Raw genomic sequence first — 23510 nt, 5'->3', positions numbered from 1 at the left:
AATATGGAAATACCTGGCTAATATATTGTATGTATATTTTTGAAACGATTTTGTATTGGTGTGGAAAGTTACTTGACTGTTCTGTTTTATTTGACAGAGTTAAGAAAATACTTCTAGGTTTGAAAGAAAACAGAAAGCATTGTTTCTAGTTTGTGAGTTGAAATAGTACTAGCTAAGTATATTAACTAAATGACAGGAAGACAACTGATTATTGAACTGTCTATCTATTCTATATCTCAAAGTTATACTCAAAGAAAAGAAAAAGCCCCCAGAGAAAAAAAATGGCGCATTAACTTCAATATATACTTTATTTATAAAATAAATTCTAGTTCTTTTTTATCCCAATACCAGCGAATATATTTCATAACCACAAAGTAAAAATATCTAGCCCAAAAATGACAGCATTAGGTCGAAAAATTTTCGAAGCCCACACGAACATTAATCACGGCGGCATTGAAGTGTTAAAATCTCTTTGAATTAGTCCCTTATCTGACGCCATTGTTCGGAAGCAGCTGAATACAAATGTTTAAAAAAAAAGGTCCCCTTGCATGGAAAATTCTCTTTCTACACCAGTTGATAGTTCAGTGATCATGGAGTTATCAGGGAAGATTAAACAATGGAAAACAGGTGCAAGAGATAACATATAGGTACCTAACGCAACAGAAAAGAATAAAAAAAACTGGCTACTGTCATTGTATGCACTGGATTTTGTAGCCTTCAAGCCACAAACATTTCGGTAGTGTAAGAATTTTCAAAAACAAACTCATAATAGTGTGGTAAGTTAAGTAATAGTTATATCACCTATTTTGTAATGAAGTGAAGTAATGAGAAGAATAAGAGCCTACATTATTGATAAATACCGAATATAAGAGTTGACAGGCTTTCATTTTCTAGCCGAGCATATAGAATTGCCGTTTTCAAATTGTACCTTAATACTGTCAGGTGAGATTGTGCAAGCATTATATTAGTAACGCCAGGATTTTTCCATTTTTAACATGCACATAGATATTCAATGTATCCTGATAAGCCTGATAACCGACAAAAAAATAAAAATATAGCTAGTGAATCCAAAACACCCCAATTCGAACACAGTTTAAATTCCCAACACCACCCATTACACAATTGCGATCCTATATCGATATGTATCGATATTAGATTCGGATAACATTCGATAATCACATTTTATTCGAGTGCTCTACAATCGGTAAACTTTAATCTGTTTAATCTGTGTAACGATATGAGCGAATTGATCTTGAACAACTTGGTTGAAATATCTAAGCTTTGTATTAGATTAAGTTACGTAGATTTGAGTTTGAGTTATTTCTAGGCCTCGGTTGAGTTGGCCTTATTGTTTTAGAGATAGCGGCGGTTAATCTTAAATGGTGGTTGATTTGTCTAAAGTTATTGGTAGAATTTTCGGATATTCAATATTATTCTGATCTATTTTTTACCTGTCTCCAATATCAACAGCATATCATCGGTGTTTTGGATTCCAAGTCAAGACTTTAATCGTTAATTGAATATCAATGGTTCGTCATTTTATTCTTTAACATAACTACCTGAAAGCGTGAGAAAATACCCCTGAAATTATAAAAAAAACCTCTATTAACCAAGCGAACAAACTTCAATATTCCTCAAGAAAAAAAATATGAAGGAAAGCAGTGTCCAGCTAAGAAAGTTCCTCTAAGTTATTACTCTCAATCAATACTTATTGAGAAGTTCGCGGCACTGTTCCCAGTTGCATTCTATATGATGCTCCCAAGAGGGGACAAATAAAACTTATTTATTGGAGTCTTGCTGAGAAGTATGGACAGTGTTTGCTTCAAGTTGTTGCGGTCTGCTCTGACACGTGTCCAACTCTGAAATAAACGATAAGTGTCGTATTGAAGATTTTTGTCGGTGCACTGTGGTAGTTTTATTTGGTTTGGTTAACATTTTCAAAATTTTGAAAATAAAAGTATGTATGTTCTCAAGTCCATTGAGATTTGATAAAATTGTGAGTAGTATAAGGAATATCTAATCTGCACTAATATTATTAAGAGGAAAGAATTTATTGATTGTTTGTTTGACATGAATATGCTCCGAAATTACTTGATCGATTTGAAAAATTCTTTCACTCTTGGGTAGCTACATTGTCCTCGTTGAAGATAGGTTACTTTTTATCCAGGTAGGGGAAGAATTTCCCCATGGATCGCGGGTGAAACTGCGGGAAAACAACTAGTATCTTATATATAGAGAATAGCACTTTCACCAAGTAATAGAAATATCCCATTCTGATTACATAAAAGTCAAGGTCAAATAAAATTGAAACCTTAATACGAGTTGACCCTTAATTATTTCAAAACTCACACACACACTCGTATACCCCCAAACTAAATTGGTATCTTAATTAATAAAGTCGCATTCACATTAATTATTAGTTCAGCAATCCGATTAACGCGTTAATTTACTTTTATTTTAGTTTCTACTTTATTTGTTTGCTTTCAACTAAATTGGTAAATGTTCGGGTTTCATATGTTTGCTTATCTTGTTATAGGTAAATTATTTGTGTTGGTTTTAAAGGGTTGTTTGTTTATATGGGACTTGTTACGTCAATTTATCGCCGTGATTTGAATAGTACCAGGGATTTGTTAAAGAATTCTGTGGATAAAATCCGATTTAGCGTCACTCTGATAAAATCATTAAGTTCTGTATTACGTAATACTATCTACTGTTATAAATGCGAAAATCTCTGTCCATTTGTTTGTCTTTGGCCAAAACTACAGAACCAATTTAAATGCATAGATTGTCTAGCCTGATAAATGAATTAGGCTTCTTTTTATCCAGGTGCTGGAAAAATATCCCTCGCATAATTTATATACCAGTACTTAAAAGCTATGCGATAAGTACGAGACTAAAAATGAACCCAATCAAAAACCATAGTACGTTATCCACCCCTTATTATTTGTCTACTAAATAAACTACCGAACATTTTCAATAAATCACTCTACCAAAAATCAAAACATCATTATATTCAAAAAACTTTAACATAAACACGATATCTATCTATCATTCTATATAGGCTTGTTTTCAACTGTCCCTAAGCCTATCGGCATACTGGAGACTAAACAGTCGGCCGACTGTTGACCCGAGATAGTTAAAAAATATTTGTTTAAAAAAGTCGTGAATTCATTCAAAGTTTGTAGGAGATCTGTTACCGTAGTCAGAAGCCAGTAAGTCTGACACCAGTCTTACCAAAGGGGTATTGGGTTGCCCGAGTAACTGGGTTGAGGAGGTCAAATAGGCCGTCACTTCTTATAAAACAGTGGTACTCGGCTGCATCAGGTTAGACTGGAAGCCGACCCTAACATAGTTGGGAAAAAGGCTGAGTAGATCTGATACCGGTCAAATACCTGATCGTTGTTATTTGAGTACTCCGATATATCTCCGTAATTATCAAGCGCCCGATCAAACTGTTAGCCGACTAAAAAGTTTCCAGTTTGCGCGTACTCTTAATGTGAATAGTTGATTCAAAATGGCCGAACTCCTACCATTATCAGTTAGCAAACAAATAAACGAAAATTATTCGGTGAAATCGATCGAGAAATAACTATATATTGCCAAAGTTAGGCAATTATTTTCTTTATACATAAGTGGGAGTGATTTTAATGACTATGTTATATGTTATAACTTGCGAAAATTATTGCTTGTGTATGGTTCACAATTATTGGGTTTTATGATATTTTGTTGGTATCTGATATCACTATAATTAAGGCTCTGAAGAGTATTTATGCACTAATTTTTATACTGTCTATGCTTATATTCTAGAGAGGATTTTTTTTGCTTCGTTTACGCCTACTATATAGGTTCCGAAACTACTAAAACGATTTGAAAAATTATTTCACTGTTGGGAAACTACACCATCCCTGAGTTATATCCCTGAGAGATATTAGCTATATTATATCCATGTACGGGAAGTAGTTTCCTCGTCACATAGGTGAAACTGCGGTTAACTTATAGCCTCGTACAAACGTGTACTACTTTTGTAGCCAACCGTGTTACTTCAGGCTCTTCTTTGAAAAGAAACTGTCAAAGTGATTACTTATCACCAAACATAAGATCACACATATACGCATACCATCTATCGTCAATGACTAAAACAAGGCATTCATTAACAAGCATAGTCATCTTACTTCCCTTCACTATCTAGTGAACATCTTTCTGATTACAAATATAAACAGCTTTTTGAAGTCCTGTTAGTTTTTCTTATGATTAAGTTTGCCGTTGGAACACAGTTTAACTTTCTTGAGAACACTCTGGGACGACATTTTGCATTTTAATATTAGTTTTACAAGAGTCATAGTGCAAATGGCTGACTGAATAAATAATATGGAATCGGTGATGAAGGATGGTACGAATATTTTTACCTAACTACAGAATAATGAGAGTTATGTACTATGACTTTGATATGTTTCCTTTTATCCTGTATAGGACTTTGAGAGTCTAGAGGTAGGCGTAAACTGTGTATTTACTCAATATAAACAAACTACTTATGTGTGTCCTATGATTGCACCTGCCTTTGGCCCTTCGCAATGGGCTTCGCAATGGGTTCTTCTCTTTTTAATCATAGGCAATTTCCGTTTTGCTACTTTAAAGTACAAAGAAGTGTTTGTCGGTTTATATTCCTAGGTATTGTAGCACTTTTCCAAAAAAGAAATATAAATATCCGCATCATGTAGTCCAGGAAAATTTAGTGCTTATAATAAAATTATAGGTAGGTATCAATCCTCAGAGGAGCGCTATAGTTGATACATAAGTATAGGGTGTATGAAGGAAGATGAAATATATTTGACATCCCACGTAAGTGCAAAAACCTTAGGGAAAAAGAGTTACGTAACAGTTTTTGAAGGATGGACTCTCCCCCTAGCAGGGGTCGAGAAAAAGGGTGAGAAATGCTTCAAACTTACTCTGATGAATCAAACGAGTAATATTGGAAGCTTCAACTTTTTCTACCGAGTAAAAACTGGCGCTTGGAAGGAGATTCTTATTAACAGTATTTGACTAAGAAGTCATTTGGTTATTTTACTTAATTTTATGATATTTTCGTTTTCAAGTGATTTAGAAATCAAGCTTTCAACATTATAGAAATGTTATAATTTACAGGGGAAAGCCCCAATTTTATTTACATTTTAAGATCTGCGTTAGCTTTCAAGTTAGCGATGGAAGTATTCATTAATAAACAAGGTACCATAACACAGTGAGGGTCGAATAGAATCAAATACCTTTATTGCCAGTTATTTCTTTGTATGAATGGATTAATATAAAAAATGAAGGCAAAGAAAGTAAAAGGCACATAATAATGTATTTTTTTTAAACTAAAAATATTTCCATATCACTGAAAACATGATTACTCTTGACATAATATCACTTGTAAGAGTTTGTAGTTAAGAACTCAGACTTAAAAAAAGTGTAAGTAGTTACTTAGTAAACATAGTGAGAACGTTGTGTGCAATCATAAGCAAAACTAGGTCAAATGGAGAATAATGTAATCAGCTACAGGTGAAGAAAACTATGAACAAGAATAAAACAAGTCTTGTACTGTGGCGTGCGATACCATAGCAGTAGGTATAAATAAAATTGAGGAAGCTATGTTAGTGGTACGTTTTTATTCGCCAAAGGTTTATGGTGTATAGTAGTTTATGACTGAGACGTATTCGTACACTAATATATTCTGTGTATCTATGTAAAATCTATGTATCAAGAAAGTAGTAAATGGTAAATATATGTTGACGTTATCTCTTATCACCTTGCTTTGTTGACCTGCTTTTGTACTTACTACCTAAATGTGTAAGTGAAATAAGCATGTTTTGATTGACTAATGAACTGAAAAGGCAGAAACAAAATGAACAATCACAGCCTTGAATTTCTTCCCGGGATGCACGTTTTTTCTTACTACTTCCCAACTCAATAAAATACACATAGGTAAACACTACATACATAGGTACGTATCGCAATACGCTACCAATGTATGTCTACCATTAAATTGAAAACAGAACCAAACAAATGACGGTACTAAAAAAACAACATTATTGTAGTTTCCCATTTCAATCCGGAATGTGAGTCGTTAATTCGACATTACATCGCATCATAAAAACAGTGAATGGTACAAAATAAAATAATAAAAAAACAAAGTTACAACTAACGAATGAGGCGAATTCAACTGCCGGCCGAAATAAACAGGACAGTTTATAAAAACGTGACGAATAACGTGACGAACCCACAATGATTCGTGACGAACCCAATAATGAAGTGTACGTAAAATTGAGTCATAAAAGTTTTATAGTACAGAATAGTGGTCGGGCAAAGTGTGTATTTTTATGTTATGTGTCACTTTTGACCCTGAATTTCTGTTACTTTTATTTCATTCATCTCTATTCTGTTGGTTTACTGAGTTAGAAATTAGCCATGTAATTAAACTGAGGTTAGAATTTCATTTTAGTGTTAATGTTCAAGCAACTTTGGATTTTTATCTCCATTAACAAAAATACGACTCTAAAGTTCCTTTTAAAATCGATTAAAATAATCTTCCGTCTACTCTCGACTTAAAAAAAATACCTCACTAAGAATAATATCGAGAGTCTCGACTCGTTTGAACAGCTAGCTCAAAAGTTTTGAAGTTGTCAAAATAACAAAGATGAAAATAGCGCTGTCAACTGATGGAGTTTATCGATTTTATCGATAAAGAGTATCGATTCTTGAATGGCTCTCGAGAAAAATAAGAACTGGCGAGAAGTTGACACAATACGTTTTTGTGAAACTTACTTTCATGACGATGTTTATTTATTTTGAATTTTAACGGTAGTTACTTTTTATTCGTTTATTAAAATCGGGTCATATTTCAGCGGATCTACCTATGTAAAACGCATATTCTTCTATATTTTCTAGGTAAAAATGTTTACCAATTAATGATCACTTATAAATCATACATAAATAAAGGTAAAATACAAGAATTCAACCTTCAGCCATCGCAGGATAACACCAACAACCTTACTATCAGCAAACACTAAACACAGTTACTATACAGAATTCACAACTACCAACACCCATCAAAAAAGACTTTCCATATCTCCCCGGGTTGGCGTCGTATGGCGTCAAAAACTTGCTCGCCCATAAAACAGCGGTTACATCATGGAGAACTAAATGACTAGCGGAGGTGTCATAACGGAAAATCTCCTAAGAAAGCAGCGCGTCAAAATGCGAGGAATGTTACTGTCTTCGCCCTTATACGCCTTCTTTGGACCCGATCATTTTTTATAATTCTAAAAATCGTTGACAGATGTCTCAAAGAACCCAAATTTATCGTTAGTTCACTTGTAACTGAATGTTTTGGGTACACCCACCGTACGTTTTTGACCTATAAGAAGGCGCTTGACCTACCTGCATTATGGCATCTCCAGTCATATTTCCTTACTCCATGGGTAACCCGGTATTCATGCCAGCGAGTTGATGGTGCGTCAACTTGCTGGGAACATGTCGACCAAGTTTCGTCACCGCTAGGAAGCCTAATGACGTCATAATATTGGTGTCTGCTTTGATATGGAGAGATGTATGCCTTGAAAAATTACGGTTTTTAGTCCTATCTTGGCTGATGTGCGGTCTGTCGGTGTGGCTTTTCGGAGCTTTAAGATTGAATGATGAAATGATTCTGAAAATGAATCTTATACTAATGCGCTAATCTTGGGAACTACATAACAGAATTGAAAAAATATTTCAGTCTTAGATCGCCTATTGTGTGCGGAGATGTTTTCAATGATTATGGCTGAAATCGCTGGTGGAAGCTAGGTATTTTAATTTTTTTAATCATTACGTCCTTTAATATTATAATCTGAATATATTTGTTGATTTAAGTACCTAGTAAAAAGTATTAAATAATCCAAATGTACTATGTTTTTATTTTGATGTAGAATATTCCAGAAACCGGATCAAAACATTAGGCAACAGAGAAATGACTTACGTCACACAAGTAAATGGCAGTTGCGTCACAAACGTTAGTAAATCACTTGCGAAGGGAATTTGTCTCGTCAATTTATATGACTAGAATTAATCTTAGGAAGCGTGTTTTGCACGCTGTTCAGTAGGAATATTTTGGAAGGATTGGTAATTATTGTAATTCATTTAACTATATCTACTAATTGGTAATGAGTCACATTTATGAACAAAATAATAATTTATGTTTTCCATATCCCAAAAAAACAGGGCCGTCGAAAACGTAAAAAATGTTGTTTAGGTTCAAGTATTTTTTGGATTTCTATCACCAATATACTAAGTGTCACCAATTCCAGTTTATTATTTATATATCTATTTGTGTTCTAGACCATACATCTTGAAAAGTCGGTGTACTAAAACGTTCAAAACAGCTAAGTAGCCTAATTTTGATGAAGGTTGGTGATAAGCGGGACTTCAAAGAAATACTTTTATCTGGTAGCCGGTACTTGATGAAAGTCGTGGGCTAAACCTAGTATTATACAGGAATATTACTTGTTTGAACACTGTTGGTTTAGCGATGTTACGATTAAGTTTTCCAGGAATCCGAAGATATACTGTATTGGTTGGATATTCTAAGGCATATTCAGATATTGGAATCAAGATTCTAGGAATGTGGTATGATTTACACTGATGGTCGTCTCAGTCTAAAAACGTCCTCTAAACATAGGCGTTCCCCAAGCTCAGAGGATTTGGCCATAACTAGGTTTGGATTTGTAAGCATAACTTATATAAACATAACCCTTCTTGGAGGCCGGGTAAAAAGAAACGACACGTTTTATGAGGCGTACGAGTATATCAGCTGTTATTCTGTAAAGAATTTATCTGCCATTAATAGAACCGTCAAAATCTTAATAGTCGTCATAGGCTAGTGAAGTATATTTCAAACTGCGTGGTACTCATATTTTTCAGGTTTTTGGATTTAATGAGTACGTGTTACATAAACGCACTTCTTACCTGATTTCAAAAGGTTGCCAGGTAACCTGTTTACCTAGGCTTAAACACAAGATTTTACACTAGAATAACGCGTTTAATAACACTCTACTTGACTCAGGGACACAAACGGGATCAAAGAATATACTTTAATAAAGCCTCACAAATTGCCAGGAAATAGGATACCTTTTGTACATGAAGCGTTTTAGATTTCTTTCCTTTATATCGTTAAACAACTTCTTAGCCATCTCAACTTTCGTCTTGTTCGCAGAATTCCAAAAATTTTGTTGAATGCAAAGTAAAGAAAACAATTCTGCCTAAGTGTGAGGGAGAAATAAACACCTTAAATGCCTATTTTATGATTACAATATTATTTTAATTTATCACCAGTCTTTGCTCCCGCGTCCCGCATTCTAAACCTAATGTTATATGTGCAAAAGTAACTCTGTCTGTCTGTATGTCCGGTCTTCACGCCAAATACTGCAAACTAATATAAGTAAATGAAAGTACCCGGATAGTCAAGCGACTGAGAAAGGTAAATATAATTGACATACTTCGAAAGAGACCAAATATCTACTAAATACTTCAGTCTAGAAATAGGTCTCTTAATATTTTATTCATATAAATGGCTTCAGGGCTAAATAAGCGTAAACATTGTACTTGAAGCTTTAGGCTTCGAAACTTTTTATAATTTCCTTTCGAACTGATTTTAATATTGGCGAATAATTTATATTCGTAGCTTGGGGCGTCAGTGAGGAAACATAGATTAAACTTAGGAACATAAGCTAAGGAGAATAGCTAGGCAAACTCATTTACATTACATCAATATAGGTACAATATTGATGAGTTTTTGGTTGTTTCCTAAGTTGAAGTTCCCATGGACTTGTCTACATTTAGGTAGGTAAGTGTATTTAGCTTGAGTCTTAAGTCATGAAGAAGTAGTATCTACATTCGTCGGCCAGGATACGTTTGGTTCCAAAACGAAGTTTCTTCAGAGTAGAATAGACATAAACTCCTTGGTAAGTAGCGCTTTTACAATATGAACATCATAATTAATTGTTTATCAAATTAAAATATTATTTTGCAAATTTGGTATTGCGTCGCGTTTGCACGTCAAATTATTTTAATAACTGCCTAACCCTGAGAGAAAAAAATACCGAAACAATCCCATTGGTTGTAATATCTAATTCAGAGATCAATTTAAATCTATTTTGATTTATAAGTAAAAAACATTACAAAAACCTTAAAAATTCAATTGATTCAAACCAACATCCAAAGCCACTTAACCGCTCACGTGATGTGAACAAGTTTTAATATAATCGAACAGTTTATCGGAGCTGGTAATTGTAACAAACGCCAGTCACCGTCTCGAAGGGACCGGCACATTCACTTCCATTAGAAAAATGGAAATTTATCCGCTTTTCCCGTTCCAGAAAGTAATTTTCGATAAAACAATTTGTCGCTGGCACCGTTTCACACATCTGCGCGATCCGAGCCTCAATTTTTCCATTCCTACATTTGTGTGCTAAGTTTTTACGTATTTCAGTTATTTTTCTTGTTGGTGATGAAATTGGTTTGCTTGCATGTAGGGGAAATTGCGGGAATTTGTACAACTTCGTAGTAAGTTCGGTGAATAGTTTTTGAACTGTTTTTGTATGCTCGCTTCGTGTAAAAGTACGATTCGTAATGCTTACTTTTTACCATTGACATATTTCTAACTTTTTACATTGGTTTTAACTAGCATAAAAAAATACAGGGTCTGTATTTTTATAGGCTCCGAAATCCTAATATAAATGCTAATTGTGTATTTAATATAAAATAATAATACGACATGCCTACAAGTATTTCTAGAGCAAAAGATATTCTGGTAGGCTTTTATTTAGAATAACAACATTTATTTGATTTTTATGTAATAACGTTCGTTTATTCAAGGTATATATAATAATTTATATAATTTCGTTAATAAAACAAGTACCTAAATTAATTGTACAAATACTGATTAGAGTTTTGGGATAACTTGAATGGAATTATCATTTATTTTAATAACGAGTTCCAGTCTATCATCAAGACCATGCTCTACCACAAGGAATATGTGCTTAGATGGGTAGGTGTGGGATTTGGCAATGTCACACATCGGCAATTTTTTTCATATCATCAGAGATCCAGGATATCTTCATATCTAACTAATTTTAATATAAACTAGCCCACTCACTCCCTATCTCCAGTTACAATAAAACAATCCAGATCGAATACTGAATCAAAGATATGTGATCGATCGTATGAATATCTGCGATACCCAGATGCATACCGGAGACAAAGCTAGGATGTCTCATATGGTTGTAATTACGGCGCCCATACCATGCGAACCGATTCGAATTTGCATGGGAAATAGCTCACGTTCTGGGTGATGCATTTGCAAATAAATAATATGGGTTACATGTCTTTCTTTGGATAGAATAGATAGCTTTGTACCAATACAGAACTATCTATTTGTTCCTAGGTTTAACACTGCTCAAAGTTATACCAAGGAATAAGAATGACTATACCAATTCATCGGTTTATCATCCTCCGAGCCTTTTTCCCAACTATGTTGGGGTCGGCTTTCAGTCGTACCGGATTCAGCTGAGTAACAAGAAGCGACTGCCTATCTGATCTCCTCAACCCAGTTCCAACCATCATTAACCATCGGTGTAGTCTTCGAATAACTTCACTTTATATTGTGTCAGAGTAGAACAGTTGGAATTTCGTAAATTAATTATTTAGTCTCAAAAATGTAACTGACCGTTTAGAGAGTTTGATTGTTTTTACATGTTCATGAAAATGGTTTAACGTATTGTGATGTGGTATGGAGATAGTGATAGCTTTTTGAACCGAAAAGTATTGCCATATACCTATTCTAGTAGCATCTATTCTATAGCTATCTAATACTCTACTAATAAATCTTCTGTAACTTACCTATGCATTATGTACCTACATGTATCCTAATTTAATGCACCCATTTCTTCCACCAACTTACCGCCCCAACCAACTGTTTAACATTAATAAAGTCTAAAAAAATAGCCGAACCCTTTTTCACTTCATTACACCCGGGTAAAGATCGTGTGAAAAACCGAAGTTAAAAGGTTAATAAAATCGGCTAACTTTAACGAGGGCTTGTCAACGCTTGGCGGGAGTTGAGTGATTCCTAAGGACCCTATGGGCTTGGAATACGGAACTAGGCAAGAAAGGTAGTTTGGCAAAGGGGATGCTAAAAGTTTCGTTTTAAACTTGGAGTTAAATAGTCCCTTTGGTCAGAGTGGTTGCAAGGGTGACTGCTGTGCGTGGGGTTCCAGGTACGATTCCATGCTTGGGCGGAAATTGCTTTTTAGGATTAAGATATATTTATTTATATCTCCGTCTTTAATTATAGTTATGTTGATCTATAAAATAAAATGTCTTATTTTAGTCTTTTTAAGATTGTGACCTTCAGACAAGAGTAGTCAAAAACTGTTGAAAACATAGACTTACAAACAAATAACCATGTTTTAGTAAAATAAAATTCAATTCAAATTAACCTTGGACGCTCAACATTGAATACTCTGCAAATCTAACTGCCTTATCTACCTATCCCTTTTTTCAACCCCTCAAAAGCAGAAAATTCAGTTTGCGAAGTCATAAAGTCGATGAAATTAGGGGTTCCTTTGTTATCGGGACCCTGACACGGAAAGGGTTAAAAATTGAGCATTTAGCTTGATTGCAATTTCCAATAGATTTATGTCTTAATCGGGCTCTAGTTACTTTGAATGACATTTTGAGGAATTACAGCTTTATTTTTGTATAATAGGTAAGTAATTTATTACACTTTCTTGTCTTTAGAGCTGGATTTACAGGTAATTTTCTGTTTAGTGTGACATCATCAGTAGGTATGCATTTTCACTTATGCATTGCTTTAATAAACTAGTCATTATCTTTTGTGTCTTTCTTTCTTCACCTCTTTATTTACTAGTTATTATATGTATACCTGTAAGCCTTTCTTATTTACTTACCGTACATAGGTAACTTTAACATTATAAAAAAATAACTACCACCTAAAAAAACGTTACCAGACGAAACTCAAAAAGGAAGGGTGTCGTTTAAAATTGTCGAGTTGTTCATCAAAACTGCAGCATGATTTCACCGCCAATTAAGCTTGTTATTTATGCATTCGGTTAAATTTAGCAAGCCTGAAGCAGCTGTATTCTGGTTTTACGAACCATGGGATTGCATTTTTTATTTTATTAAATATTTTTCGTCGTGTTGTACAATTTTCTGTCTCGGCAATCTCTGAATAGGCTGTTCAGTTCTCCATTTATGTAATAAGGGATGATAAATAACCTTAACAATATAATACTGTTACTGCATACTTGCATATGTTTAGTTTATCTTATTAACAAGTAAGGACTAACTTTTCAATAAGTAACTTCTATTTGAGGAAACAATATTTTCTGTAGGTACAAAAGCTGTCAAAACATTCTACCTTTAGAAAAAGGAAATGATTGAAATGGCTCATGTTTTTTTAAAGTTCTGCAATTTATTAATTTAACGTTTAAGTTTCAGCTAATAGCGTCAATAAGAACGAATACTTATAAATATTGGTTAATTCTTTTTTATTTGTTTATCTGATCTATAAAGAACTATTACACGAAGAAATGTAAATAGCGGGTTTCTGCACTTAAGCCCTACATTTCCACAAACTCCCACAACCGTTGATTGAATTTATGAAATCTTTTCTAACCCTTCACGAGCCATTAGCACTTATCGGCCTAACAATGCCCCGAAAATCGGTTACGGATTATCCAACCGATTTCTACCATTCTTATTCAGAATACGGTTTCTACCACGTACATAGTTCAGGCAGCTTGAATATTTGGCAAGCTCACCGAGGACCTTGCATCATTTTAAATGAGTCGGGTAATCGGCACGATACCGCCATTTTTAAATGGTATCGTGGTATCGTGGCTGCGTTTTGATTAATTTTTATTAGACTTTGAATGTTCAACAGTATCGTTTTGTTAAGCTTGTTTTATGGTACGTTGAGTTTTATTGTAAGGTGCTTTGGTAATGGGTTGAACAAGGAGTTTATTCCGTGCGGTACGTGCCGATCTTAAAATTATTTTGAAGTGTGGTTTTGTACCGTCCTCGTTGTATCTGTTAAAGATATGTTTCAAGCTATATCCGACCAATTATAAGAAGAACTAGTGTTTATTCAGTATAATGAACTAAATACAGAGATGGTGCAAGATCTTTTATACACAAAAAAGGGGGAGAGCGCTGGTTAAGAAAACATAAGTGATACTTATATCGTTTCTTTGCATTTATTTTTCGAGCTCCCTTTTCTACGACAAAACAAATCAAACAAAAGCCGCCTAATTCAAATAATTTAGACCAAACATTAACGCTACTACCAGGAAATTTTACGAGCAACAAAAGCTTACGTCTAACGCATCGGCCAATCTGTTCGGAACTAACTATAGTTTAATTGAACTCATGTAATCCTCGTATTTGTGTAATCCTCCGGAATTGATGATTAGATTACGTGTATAATATGGATGATATGTGGAGAATATCCGATTGAAATTGGCTCAGTTTGAAAGACTTATGTTTAGGCTGTGATTTATGACGTTGAGTTTATTGATCGGATTGTGCGTAACTTTTTTTACTGGGAATAGGTATACTAAACGATGTGGGATCTTAATGGGAAAAGTTAAATTGTAGAAAGACCAGTATATCAGTTTTTATCCTCATAACCATGTACCTAGTCTTTTCCCAACTACATTGGGGTCGGCTTCCAGCAGCTAAGAACCAGTGCTTTACATGAAGTGATAGCCTTAGTGATCTCCACAACCCAGTTACCGTTTTTATTCTTATAGTGCAGATTAACAAACTCTAGCACACAAGTTTTCTCAAAACAGACTAATGGCCCAGAACGTTGGACTGTAACAGCGACTTTTTCTGGATAACAGACGTGGACGACGGCATTACAATGCTTTTAGACAATTCAAATCTAAGAACAGTCACATGACCTACTAAACTTACCGAAAATAGAGACATAAAACCTAAAAATAAAGGACTTCACCCTTCACCATACATTTACATTCGATAGCACATCAAACCAAATTCTTCCATTTTTGAAGTGGCTGCCACATCACGTTCCTATCAACGCAGAGTACATGATGAAATCTTTTCGCAGACACGATGAAACGTAGCTGTCCATCATAATCTGTGAGCATTTGTACGAGACGGCCCCAAAGATGCTTTCGCACAACCTTTGAATACTAATAACTTATTTTTTATTTAGGTATTTTTATGTTAGGCTGAGTTATATGGACTGCTCCTGTGTGCAAGCGTGTGTAAGAACTCCTATCTCTGCAAGACTGCAAGAAACGATTGTCTATAGTTACAAATGGTAGTTTTTTTAAATGTTTATTCTATCAAGGAAAAGTATATAAGTATCGGGCTTTATAAGATATTTTGGAGCAACACTTTACTTTTGCTGTGAAATTCTTTTCGATTCAGTAGCCTAAAGACTATCTGTGTGCCAAACATTCAGTTCAATAGTTTTGGCTTAAAAGTGCGACTGACAGAGTTACTTTCGTACATATCCTATTCGTGATAAACCAGTCTTACAAACCTAAACCTTCAAAATTGTATCCCGATGCTAAAAATACTCCTTACAAAATAGGTACCGACAGCTGTGTAAACAAGCCCTTACAGTAACTCATCAGAATTCAGTTCTGTATTGCTTTTCATTAGTTCAAATGGAACGCTATTTGTTATAATCAACGTTATTCAGGTAAAATAATCAGCTTTTTGTAAAGCAAACGCGGATCGTGTGATGGGAATCTAATTTGTAGTGTAACTAGATGTTTCTAGGTATTTCATTTGCATGTTGAGGAAGCTAATTTATGAAATAGAAGAAAATTCGTCGTTTTTCGAAGAGTTTTTGTAAGAAAAAGTTGCGCGGATCGGTCGATCATAAGGTTAAGCAACGCTTGACGCAGCCAGTCCGTGGATGGGTAACCATCTTGTCATGACGAGTTCTTCTGTGTTTTCGAAGGCATAAGAAATTGGCGGGTCCCAGCTGTCATTTAAATATCTTTAGCAGTCATTACGGGCAGTCACAAGTCAGAAAGTCTGAGAAAAAGTCTTGCCTTGGCATTGGGTCACTGAGGTAACTGGGTTGAGGAGGCCTAGTGTTGCAAAAAAACCGTTTTTTTTCTAGTGTGAAAAAAAACCTTGAAAAAAAAACCAGATAAAAAACTGTTTTTTTTCTGGGCCTTGTTTTTTTCAAGAGAAGATAACTCTAAAATTGTTAGGGCATTTACCGTTAAAGATTAATAATTAAGGTTACATAATAGAGTCTTAGGTTTATCCTTGAATCTACGGTACTTTTCTGATAAAACAGAACCAAATTTCATGAAAATATTGGCAACATTCATTGATATTAACTCAACGAAAGGGAAATTTTGAAAATTGAACTAAAAAGTAGGCTAGAAAAAAAACCAAATTTAGAAAAAAAACAACGATGCAAAGTTTTTTTTCATGTTTTTTTTCAATAAAGTGAAAAAAAACAAATCGTTTTTTTTCATTTTACATCACTAAGGAGGCCAGATAAGCAGTCGCTCCTTGTAAAACACTGGTACTCAGCTGCATCCAGCAAGAGTGGGAGCTGACCCCAACATAGTTGAAAAATGGCCAGGCAGATAATGAAGAAAATTCGTCGCAGTGATATTTTATTACCAAAAAACAGTCTCACCAAGTACATTAAGGCCGCCTTCAAAAACTTGGCCCAGTATCTATTTAGGGACCTCCAAACTTCCTCCGAGCTCCAATGATTGACACTCTCGCTTCATTTCGCTCTGAACGCTCCGAACGCTCAAACGCCCTTCCTTAGAAACTTTACACCCAGTTAGGTTTACCAATTACCTTGGTACAATGGGTTTCTATCGATTTAATTTCTGACTCGGTTATCTATTCGTTCCGATTCAATAGTTGTGACTAAACTAGTTTTGATAAGGTTAGTAGTAGTTATTAAATTGTATGATGTAAAGATGATCGAATTCGTAAAAGTAAATATATTTTTTTTAAACATTTGTACGTGTTATTTATGCTCTTTTTAGGGTATAAATAAAATAAAATAAAAAAGCCTTTTATTTCCAGTAGATAATTAAAGGTTTACACTTCTTCTCAAAACATTAGATCTATAAGTGTTAGTTCTTATAGCTTAATCTATGTTATTATATTTATATATATTTAGTATATCTTTTTCTATTTGTTTATTGATTTAATTTTTAGGGTATACTAGCTTCTGCCCGCGACTTCGTACGCGGATCCTGTCCCTTATGCCAGCGACTACGGGGTCAGCAAAATCAAAGATCTGAATAGTCTGATATTGAATTTTAAGGGACCGAAGAGAAACGTTCTATATACTTAACTTTTGTACTTTAACAGCAAAAGCACAGCAGATTAAACAAAACGCTGAGAACTGAACCGCAATAGACGTGACCATAGGGATAAAAGTAGTGATTCTAATTAGTCCGCATTTGTGTGTGGCAAAAATATTACACAAGTATTATTACGTAAAAAAACATTAAATAGATGACAAAGTCGTGGTGACTTAGTGGAAGTCGTGGTGGTTTAGTGGGTAGAGAACCAATCTCTCAAGTATGAGCTGAAGGGTGAGGATACCTCGGTGGACTTTAAACGCAGATTACGCGCTCCCTGTGCTTACCATGAGGCACCTACCCTCCGAGCAGGGCTACTAATCCTGCTCTAGCGACTCCACTCTGGACGGCCAAGCCAAACCAGAGGCGTGAGACCTACCCCGTCATGGTTCTAGCTGGGCTCCTGGAGTTCCACATCAGGTGTAGGTGTGGTTCAATTTTTATAAGTCAACAGAGAGTGCTTATCAGATTGAACAACTTTTTCTAAAACGTCATACCTCTATATGCTATAGTCTAGCTGGGCCCTGGAGTTCCACATCAGGTGTTTTAGATCTTCAATTTGTGTAAGTCAATAGAAAGTGCTTATCAAATTGAACAACTTTTGCTAAAACGTCATACCTGTATATGGTATAGAGAAGCTGGGCTCTTGGGGTTCCACATCAGGTGTTCCAGATCTTAAAATTTATTATCTCAGCTGAAAATGCTCATCACATGAAACAATTTTTGCCATAGCACCATTTTTGTATCTCTTATAGTTTTGTTGGTCTGTTGGAGTTCTGCATCAGGTCTTCAAGTTTCGAAGATAAATTATAGCCTATATGTTGACCAGGCTTAATACTGATACAACAAAGAAAAAATCATTGAAATCCGTTCAGTAGTTCGGAAGATTAGCGTGTACAAATCTAAGAAGATGTATACAAACTTTCATCCCCTATTTTATCCCCTTAGGGATGGAATTTATCAAAATCCTTTCTTAAGAGTTGCCTACGCCATAGTAGCTTTATGCATGTAAAGTCTCAGTCCGATCGGTTTAAAATTGACAAAGTTTCATACAAACTTTCATCCCCTATTTTATCCCCTTGGGGGTAGAATTGATCAAAATCCTTTCTTAGCGGATGCCTACGTCATAACATCTACCTGCATGCCAAATTTCAGCCCGATCCGTCCAGTGGTTTCAGCTGTGCGTTGATAGATCACTATGTCAGTCAGTCAGTATGTCAGTCACCTTTGAGTTTTATATATTTAGATTGGGGTGGAAATCAATTTAAAATACTATATAATCTATGTGAAAATTGCTGTACATAATAAAGTATTTAAGATGTTTATGCACGAAAAATTGCCCATTTAACAAAACCTGCTTTGAATAAAAGTGGATGATTAATTAATTCACATTGCTCATGCCTACATTGTATGTAAAGAGGCCTTTTTGATACAAACACAGCTTGAACTAGAATAACAACAATGGCTGGGTATTGTGTTTTTTATTCCATTTAGCATATATTCCAAACTTCAACACTAAAAACCTGCTGTGCCGAACTAAACGAGAAAACATTGGAAAAAAATGGTATTTTCCTAGTGTAAAAGCTACGTAATCGCTTCGGAACCGCCCGTGTCGTAGTATGCATACTCGGACAATAATACCTTAGATTATTTGGCTAACTGGACACGCTAATACTATGCCTTCTCCTTTTCCAAAGGTACAAAACTGCTGGTGATACGCATGATCCTCGTAGTCGATTATCGGCTACGGCGGCTGTTGTCATCTAAGGAGATTAGCCAACTGCGCAGGACATATTATAGTGCACAAGAATTTGAGCAGACACAGGTGCACTCACTATTCCTTCACTCTCATAGCCCGATGGGACTGCAATCCGACATGACCGGTGACCGGAGAGAGATCAGGCGCAGGACCGACATTTAATACGTGCTCTCCGATGCACGGATGTATCAATCACCAACTTCCAGGTTCCGGGCTGCTTTATGAAAGTTTCTAAAACCCACAAAGCGTGAATATGTAAGTTTTTTCGCATTTGCACTCATGGCAGCTCCAGCTTTTTAAATGTTCTTAGAATAATACCAATGATTTTCGAGGATAACGATCCACTTGCACCCAAGCATTGTCTTTTCACGTTGGATGCTTGTGGAGCTGACACTTGAGAGAATTCTACTATTCTATATACGACTATTCTGGTGGAGTTATCATTGTGATCCATGGAAAAATACTAGCTTATAACTATGACATACATACTTAATAACAATAAGAGTACCTACTATTATCAAATTAGAGACATTCATAGAGTTGTTATATCAGATTCTATAACTATCTATTTATACCTTTTTTTCTGCATCCTTCTCGCTATGTTTGCAGCGGGAGGGTATCAGACTTTTACCACAGATTACTATAATAGTTACTACCTATTACTGATTAAAGCCCACCACTGTTCCTTTTGGAGTCTTTTGTGTGCTAGTACCTACTCTTTCGAACAATCCTGCAGCAATCGTATCCTACAAAAAAAAAAAAATACCGTAGCTCTTTTATTTTTTTCCTTTTACAGGTTTTCATCCTAATTATTGCTGATATCTCGTCTTAATTAGTGAGTTCTTAGAAACCTCGCCTAAATTCCTAAAGCTAAAACATCCAATCTCATTCCCGCCTCTTGACCTTCCAGGAAATCCCCACATTTACTCTAAGCTATTGATTTCCTTACACAATACGACTATAAACCCAATTAACCGCATTGACTCGTGTACCTAAATGTAATTACTGATAATTGACAAGATAATAATTATATTACCTTCGCTGTTGACCGCAAGCCACACAGATGTACCTATTATGAAACATTTAAGATTTTATTTTTGTGTAGACAAAAATTTACTGCTTTATTTTTTTTTGCTTCAGCTTAGAGTTAGTCATCATCCTCCGTGCCTTTTTCCAACTATATTGGGGCCGGCTTCCAGTCTAACCAGATGTAGCTGAGTACCAGTGCTTTACTCAACCCAGTTACCCGGGCAACCCAATACCCCTTGGTTAGACTGGTGTCAGAGTTAGTGTAGGCAGATTTTGTAAAATATTATTTCTCTGCTCCCGTTCTTAAAAGCTTATAATTTGTTATATGCGTCTACCAGTCTTGTATTGAATGGTATAAGTAAGTAGGTATTACTAGGTCGAACCGCAAATAGCATAGCATGAAGTATTTAAATTTATAACATGACAAACTATCATGCTCGTCACAATAACCATTTAATGGACAAATAGGTTCACTATAAGGAAATCGAACTCACCAAAAGCGATCAATACAAAATTAAACTACCCCAAACATTGATCCACAGTATTAGTAACATTCTCCATACAAACATCCCATTACTAATCCCATATTAGTTATTACTAAGTCCATCAAACTAAGGGAAACTTATCCCCTCTAATCCTCGCTTTGTACACTCGGTATAAAAAGCGCCCAAGTGCGAGGTGGAATCGCGCTCGAAGAGTTCCCTAGCATTATTCAGAAAATGAGCGAAAAAAACACGTTTGTTGTATGGGAGCCCCCCAAAAGTATTTATTTTATTCTAGTTTTCAGTATTTGTTGTTATAGCGGCAACGGAAATAGAACATCTGTGAAAATTTCAACTCTCTAACTATCACGGTTCATGAGATACAGCCTGGTGACGGACGGACGGACGGAAGTAAGGATGGACAGAGGAGCGAAAACAATAGGGTCCCGTTTTACCCTTTGGGTAAGGAACCCTTAAAATCGCAAGATCCATTCAGGGTTAAAATGAGTAGGAACTATCTCTCTGACCGTACCACCTGTGGTGCTCAGTGGGGATAATTAACATTTTTAATTGAGGTCAACCTTTTTGTTTGACCTCTGTGGTATGAATACGGGGCGAAATTTTTAATGACCAGTGGTTAAGTTGGTCAAGGTTATTTTTAGGGTTCCGTACCTCAAAAGGAAAAAACGGAACCCTTATAGGATCACTTTGTTGTCCGTCTGTCTGTCTGTCTGTCTGTCTGTCTGTCTGTCTGTCTGTCTGTCTGTCAAGACCCTTTATCTCAAGAACGCGTGGACGTATCAAGCTGAAATTCACATGAAATACTCAGGTCTATTGTCCCTTTAAGCTGTGAAAATATCAAACTTCTAAGCCAAGCCAATCAAAAGATACAGCCGATTATGTCGATATTTTCAACAAATTTTCGACACTCGCAAAGGAATCAAAACCTACAGGATACTTCCCGTAAACTCAGAGTCTTGAAATTTGGCATGAAGCATTGTCATATAATGCAAATATAGGAAAAATTACGAAAATCTCATTTTTTTAGTTATATAATGTAAAAAAAAATATTTTAATAAAATGAAACTTACTACCTTATTTCTCACAAACGAATAAAGGTATCAAATTGAAATTTATACCAAATACCTAGGTCTATTGTCCCTTTAGGCAGTGAAAAAATCAAACTTCTAAGTTAACGCTATCAAAAGATACAGTAGTTATACCGACACCTTAGACGAATTTCCGCCACACGCTAGGGAATCAAAACCTACAAGGTACTTCCCGTGAACTCAGAATCTTGAAATTCGGCAAGAAGCACCGTTATATAGCACAGATAAAGAAAAAATTGCGAAAATGATAAATTTGAAGTTACATAAGATATTAAAATACTATCAAATCAAATATTTTCCTCATTTCAATGGGGAATTTAAACGACCAAGTTTGACGGATTTGAGAAAACATTTCTTTGTAGTAAAAGAGTATACTCGCCGTTTATTTCCATTGTCATCAGGTCAGGATCTGATGATGGAAATCCTGAGAAATCGAGGGCAACTATCAGAAATTGTAGGCATGCATAGGATTAAAACTTGATTCTCAGATGTATGTCTGGTGATACTATCAAACAGTGAAGGTTTACAGCTTACCTGATGATGGAGACGTGAGAAAGTCGAGAGAACTCCTCAACGGTATGTTTTAGTAACGTCGTGTTTGGGCTTATATTATTCGTATTGACGAGAACTTTTCACAAAAGTTAAAAATAAAAACTTTTTACAAAAAAAAACAACTTCTAAAAACAACAAGAAAACTGTTTATATGCATCGGTCTAGATCTCGGTGGTTAAATAAATATAGATGCATTCTCTAGACACCGACTTCTAGACCGATGCACCTATCATCTTTTTAATTTCTTTCTTGCTTTTGTTTTCTTGTTGCTTTTTTATATGTTTGAAGTTGGATTTGTTTGTAAAATGCTACAAAATAAAATAAAGCCGACTTTATAAAACAAAGAAAAGGACAGAATTACACTTTTGTCAAGGCTCTAGAAACGTAAAGCCAGCAGCCCCGAATCCTACACTCTAGCAGTCGTTGTTACAATTTCACAGTTACAAGTCGTCAGGCAGTTTCGAAAAAAACCTGAAACTGGGGCTCGTTAGGTGATTAATAAAAGATCCCATTAGTACTGAATTCTCATCACCTAAAATAAAATAAGCTCCAACACGGTTACGTTATAAATTGTAAAGGAGTTCCCATAACTATATCTGATCTTTGCTATCGATCCCACAATGGCAGTCAAACTTATCTATGTGGAAAGTCTTCGCCAATACGAATAAAATAAGCCCAAACACGTGGTAGTTGCAACATACCGTTCAGGAGTTCCCTCGACTCTCTGTAGTCTCCATTATCAAATCAGCTAAAAACCTTCACTGATTACCAGTACCCTCAAAAATACACTCACATGTCTGGTTTTGACTCGATGCGTGCCTACAATATTCAAGAGTTGCCCTCGATTTCTCAGGGTTTCCAGATCCTCATCAGATCCTGGTCATCCGAATTGACATCCTCCTTCTTTATGAAAAGTCTTTAACAATAAAAACTAGCATTGCAACCTGTACAATCCTCTGAAACTGCTTGTCTTTTATATTTTTCAAACGATCCTGGACATTCGTCTCCATGGAATTTTGATAAAATATTTATATTCAAAGAAACGTCTTATCATTCTCCACGATTTAAAACTACTTTGATTCATGTCCGCTTCAGTTTTTACAAATTCGTCAGTTTTTACAAAATGGGTCAGATATGCCCAATGACCTTAATTAGCTATTTT

This window comes from Helicoverpa armigera, chromosome 14, assembly GCF_030705265.1.
Source record: "Helicoverpa armigera isolate CAAS_96S chromosome 14, ASM3070526v1, whole genome shotgun sequence".
Taxonomy (NCBI): domain Eukaryota; kingdom Metazoa; phylum Arthropoda; class Insecta; order Lepidoptera; family Noctuidae; genus Helicoverpa; species Helicoverpa armigera.
The sequence above is the reverse complement of the archived record's forward strand: the minus strand, read 5'-3'. Positions refer to the sequence as shown.